This window comes from Anopheles aquasalis, chromosome 3 (genome assembly GCF_943734665.1).
Source record: "Anopheles aquasalis chromosome 3, idAnoAquaMG_Q_19, whole genome shotgun sequence".
Classification (NCBI taxonomy): domain Eukaryota; kingdom Metazoa; phylum Arthropoda; class Insecta; order Diptera; family Culicidae; genus Anopheles; species Anopheles aquasalis.
In genome coordinates this window covers 13,260,001-13,265,000 of record NC_064878.1, presented here as the reverse complement: position 1 = coordinate 13,265,000, position 5,000 = coordinate 13,260,001, and the positions used below count along the sequence as shown (strand labels likewise).

The window sequence follows — 5,000 nt, the reverse complement described above, 5'->3', positions numbered from 1 at the left end:
ACTGCGTCACCACATCCACCAACCAACCAACCAACCAACCAATGGCGCGACCGTTGAAATCCAAATGTGATAGCCAAGTGTATATGTTAATAAACGGAGAATCAAAAACACGAAACAAAATCACCTGGTCCGCAAGAAAGGCACATATTTAAACCAGCTGTAGCTTATAGTTATATATATATACAGATACATATGATATATATACACACATACCCCGAACTCGTTGCGTGTTAAGGAATTGATAACTTTTTTTGCCCGGTTAAGACATGTTACGCAATCCTGTGAGTTACGCCCGGTATTTTGAGTAAAGTAGTAGGTCTCGCGAGCAAAGATGGCTGGATATAAAAAGCGAATGGCAATAGAATAGAGAGATTGTATTTTGCGTAGCTTAGCAACATGGATTCTGACCCTAACCTGAATTCCAAGATTGATACTCAAACAGACACACACCTATGATATATAGAGCTAAGTGAATAGCGCTGCTTCTCCTGTTGACAATATAGAGCACAGTGCTTTCCATCGGCAAGGACGAAGGAGGAAGCTGGAAAGTGTTTATCTTGAAGGTGTTGTCTCGTTTTGTGTATATAAATCGTTGATCTTCCCCTACAGTTTCAAGCCATTCGTGGTGGTTTTGATGGAGGTTAGCCACCAATCGCTCTGCTTTTCTCCATTCGTCTACTGCGATCTATAGGCTAGTAAACCAAGCGATCGGTTCAAAGTCTAGATAGTTGGAGAATGGTCTTCTTCGCACATGGAATGCTCGAAAGAAAGCAGCAACTCGTGCCGCTTTTACCACCACCCCTACGCTTTCTCCCATTCATCGTTAAAGCTTACTGCGATCGCTTTTACCAATTCTCCCTCCCCGGGGCTACCGTTGCGCACCGGTTGCGCATTGAGATGTTCGATCTGCTGAGAAAGGTTTACTGAGATGAGAGCTCAAGGTAGGGCGTCCGTGCGTTATTGTAACATTATAGCCCGTAAGATCGCAATTGCTTCCCCGGAATGTTTGACACCTGAACGATATTTTATAAGAGGCCAAGGAAAGCCAAGGTGGGCCAAGGGCTTCGCCGCTAGGCTGTCCTTTTGTTAAATGTTATTTTTTTTAATGATAAGATCCTAATCTACCATGTGATGGAGGCGCTCATCATACGACGGCACGTGCGCGTGGCATCGAACCGTGTGTGGACCGGAGCCGAGAGATTTCGTCCTGCATGCAATTCACGGGCGAAAGTATCTGAATCAAAATCACTCTTTTTGCGATATCGATGTATAATGTAGCACTCTGATGAGAAATAAACAATGCATCTTCCTGTAAACGTAACTCTTGGCAGTTGGTGTCAAAATGGCTTAATTGATCGAAAGAACTCTACAGGGGTGGATCAGAAATACGTGGTACGGATATCACGGAAGATTGTTATGTTGTTTCGGAAGACAAGCCTTTAAATGTATAAATTCATTTTCAAACGTCATTTCCGATGTCCAAATCAATCCGCAATCGATTTGTTTGTTCAAACAAATTTAGCATACAAATTTAGCTATACCGCAACTAATCCCTCAGCCAGGCTAATTGTTCCGTCAAATAAAACAAAATTTTCTTTTCAAGGCGCCTCCATCAAGGACCAACTTCTCGATTCAACCTCTTTCACCTTCAACAAATATCTATCAAATGTTTCCATTTTCATGCTTCATCCATCGAAGCAACACACCCGAAGTTATTGACAGACCATTTCATGCCACATTGGAAGGGGTTTGTGCATTTTCCCTCCCCAAACGAAATCGTTCGACACTCAGCGATGGGTGTCCATTCAATCGGAGCATCACGCGTGGTACCGCACGCATATCATTACGCAAATAGCATTGCCGGAAAATCGAGGTGAGTGCGCCACATTCCACCGCATAGACATGACAAACCACTTACATCGACGCATCGACCGCCAAGGTACACGGTGCCAAGAGGGGACAAATGCTGGCGAACCACATGGCGTGGAGAGATGGAAATTGGAAATTTTACCAAACTGATGTCACTGAACTGATGCCGTTTACTAAAAATAATATACCTCCTTCCTCCTCTGCTAGCTCGGGAGGGGCTGTCGACACTGGACACGACGGTGTCTCTGTCTCCCCGGCCAGCAATTAGTGCATAACGGATCGGGTGGAGTATTCCTACGCGAGGCAACCATCTAGGCGAGATCGATCCCAACCGGGAGCATGAATGGGGCTGGGCCGGGTGAGTTCACTCCGCTCCCATTAGCGGGGATGCGCCCCGTTTGCTGACAAGTGTTATTCTGAGAAGCGTATGTGTCCCATTAAATGACATTATTATCTAGATCTTTTTCCCCACAAACGGCGCTGACATCAGCTGACTCATCTGGTCGCGATGATGGACGGTGAGCAAGGATCTACACACTCACTATTTGTGGACAGTGAGTTCATCGAGTTTTCCAGCTAGAGCTCTAGCTTCGAACGTATTCTGGCGCGAACGTATTTGCGTAAGCCCTGATCACCACCACCACGGGGCGTTTAACCAGTAGCGGCCACGAAAGGATCGTAAAAATGGCTTTAAAATATTTGGTTATTCTATTTTTACGAATACTGCTAAGATGTGCATCGGTGGACCGCTCACGGAGTAATTAACAGACAACATTGACAATTCAATGCGAACGGTGCAGGGAAGCGTTGGTGTTTTTCAGACATTCCCGATACCAACAGTCTCATCATTGTGTCCTTCCCTAGTTACGATCAATAAATAGCTTCTTTTCCTTTCGTTGTATCCTGAACTAACGTTGGACTGCCAAAGCATAATAGCCATCCAGAGAAGCGTATCGGTTACACAAAAGCTATCCATTAAAGATTGGATGCCAGCCAAGTAGTGTTACAGGCGAGTAAGCTTCCGGAGCATCGTAACCAGCGGGAATGTTGTTGGTTTAAAATCAAGAAATTTTGCGCCAAAATCATTGAAATACTTTAAAATTTAAGGCGGAAGTAAGTGGTTACATGTTGGGGAATTTAATTCCACTTTGATCGATTATCAATTAATTAATAAACTATAAAAAAATATATAGCTTTGATCACTAAGTGGCCTCATATCTCAAACAAATTTATGTTTATTATTAAAGAAACCAGATTAACGAAAGAAAATTCATGCTTTACGGTAGTTCATTGGTGCATAAACATGCAGATGTTAGTTTTTAAAATCTGATTTTATGTGTCCTTTCATCCTTTTTCAAACAAACCAACCAATGATTCAGCAGAAAGCAGCAGAAAACAGAAAGAGGGACGGAAAGTTAAGAATGGAAGTGCAGTTAGTAGAATGAAACCAATTAATAACTCAATTATGTTGCAAAACAAATGGATAAACAACTCTCGTAAAGGAGTAGGAAGAAAAAAAGATCGATGATCTGCAAATAATTAATTTAAAAGCAAAAATTACATGAAAGACGAAGAGATGCATAAATATCTTTCATAATTACAATTGCCACATTTTACTTTGTGTATCATTTAGTTCCAAACCATCCTACCGTTTTGATTTTATTGGAAAACGACAATTTTCATATCCTTTTATTGCTTAAAAGTTTGCGGAGAAGTTCCTTTATTCACGGCAAACGATAAGCAATAAAAGGATATGAAAATTAATCAAAAATTAACCGCTGCAGTAGAACTACTCCCTTAGCCAGTACCGAGTCTTAACCGGTCCGGTACTTTGCAATTTCCCTTTCTTTACCCTTTTCGCAATGGTTTTTTTTAATTCGCGACCGCGCGCGCTCGATGAAAGCAGCTGCTGGCCCAAAAAACCTGGCGTACAATAAGTAAGGGTCCCTTACGTGCTGGCCCTTGCTGGATGCCGTCGTCCGAGAGCGTGAACCCCTCGTTATTCCAAAGCCAAGGGGGAAGACATCAACAGCCGAAAGGCGTCTCGCTGGTGAACAGGGTTGAGGCTGTCTGCATCGCTTTGCGGCCGCCAAGTCCGAAACCGATGGTCAGACCCACGGTAGACGCAACGAAAACGTCATCATCTCGCCATCGTGACCGAGTAGAGTCGCTCTCTCTAAAGCCAAAGCATCCGTGTCGTGAGACCGGGAGGTTGGCGTTCGCGAGCACACTCCGACTCGATCCGATTGATACTGCTAGTGCCTCTGCTACTGATGCTGAACGGTAGTAGTCAACAGCCGACTGGCATCGTGGACGGATCTCCCCGCTAACGACGACGACGACGACGAACTGTGTTCGTGTAACGGTTCCCTGGTTCCACGGAGCACGCACCGGGCGCCTGTGCTGCGATTTGTGTGTGCGCGCTAATCGAAAGTGAAATCGTCGACCCCTGCAGCCGGCTACGGACGCAGAGGAAAGCATTACAAGCCAGTTGCATACATTTTCCAAATAAGGCTGGCCAGTGGAAATACCTTCACTTCAGAGTGCGTCAACAACGGAGCGAGTGAGTGAGTCTACGACAGTTTCCTTTTTCGGGCAGATGCGCGCCCACGGTGTTAGTGAGCGATCGTCTATCGATCAGTACCTTCTACTGAACTGGTGATCTGTCGTTGATATGACCACTTGATCGTACGTGCCCCCCACAGCTGTGTGTCATCGAAGTGATGCGCGTCCTCTAAGGACACAACTGGACGCCGGTGAAAAAGCAATCGATTTCCGCTTCATGCAGTGCCTTTCAACAGCGACGCTGAGGTGAGATGGTGATTAAGGTTGATAGTGGAACTCGTGCATGAAGGCGTAAAGCCGGAGCGAAAGGTGAAAGGTACGCATTCCGAGCACGGAATGCTGGGTACCGATTCCTTCCCAGCAATCATCTCAATCCTCTGCAATATAGCGCGTGAACGAGCGAAAGAGCCAACGTTCGAGTGTTTTTAATTAATTCTAGCTTCTTTCATGGTGTTATCGACATTGCGACTAGTCATTCCATCGCTGGATGCCCTGTGTGAGCAATCCATGAGGAACGAAAGTGGTGCTGCAGTGATCCGTGAAGCAGTGCAATAGCGTAAAATTAA

The 5,000-nt window shown here is 44.9% G+C and overlaps 2 protein-coding genes across 8 annotated transcripts in view; both read left to right on the top strand.

The window, feature by feature from the left end:
- The window catches only part of LOC126574616 (uncharacterized), a 53,835-nt gene extending 52,514 nt beyond the window's left edge, over positions 1–1,321 (top strand). For all 5 annotated transcript variants that reach the window (XM_050234905.1, XM_050234906.1, XM_050234901.1 and 2 more), the window contains one exon: positions 1–1,321. This exon is cut by the window's left edge and continues 3,806 nt beyond it. The gene's annotated coding sequence lies outside the window, so the exon portion shown is untranslated.
- Positions 1,322–4,204: 2,883 nt separating this feature from the next.
- The window catches only part of LOC126577331 (potassium channel subfamily K member 18), a 13,924-nt gene continuing 13,128 nt past the window's right edge, over positions 4,205–5,000 (top strand). For 2 of the 3 annotated variants that reach the window (XM_050238860.1, XM_050238857.1), the window contains exon 1: positions 4,205–4,680. The gene's annotated coding sequence lies outside the window, so the exon portion shown is untranslated. The remainder of the gene's footprint in view (positions 4,681–5,000) is intronic. The other variant, XM_050238858.1, reaches the window with a different exon arrangement.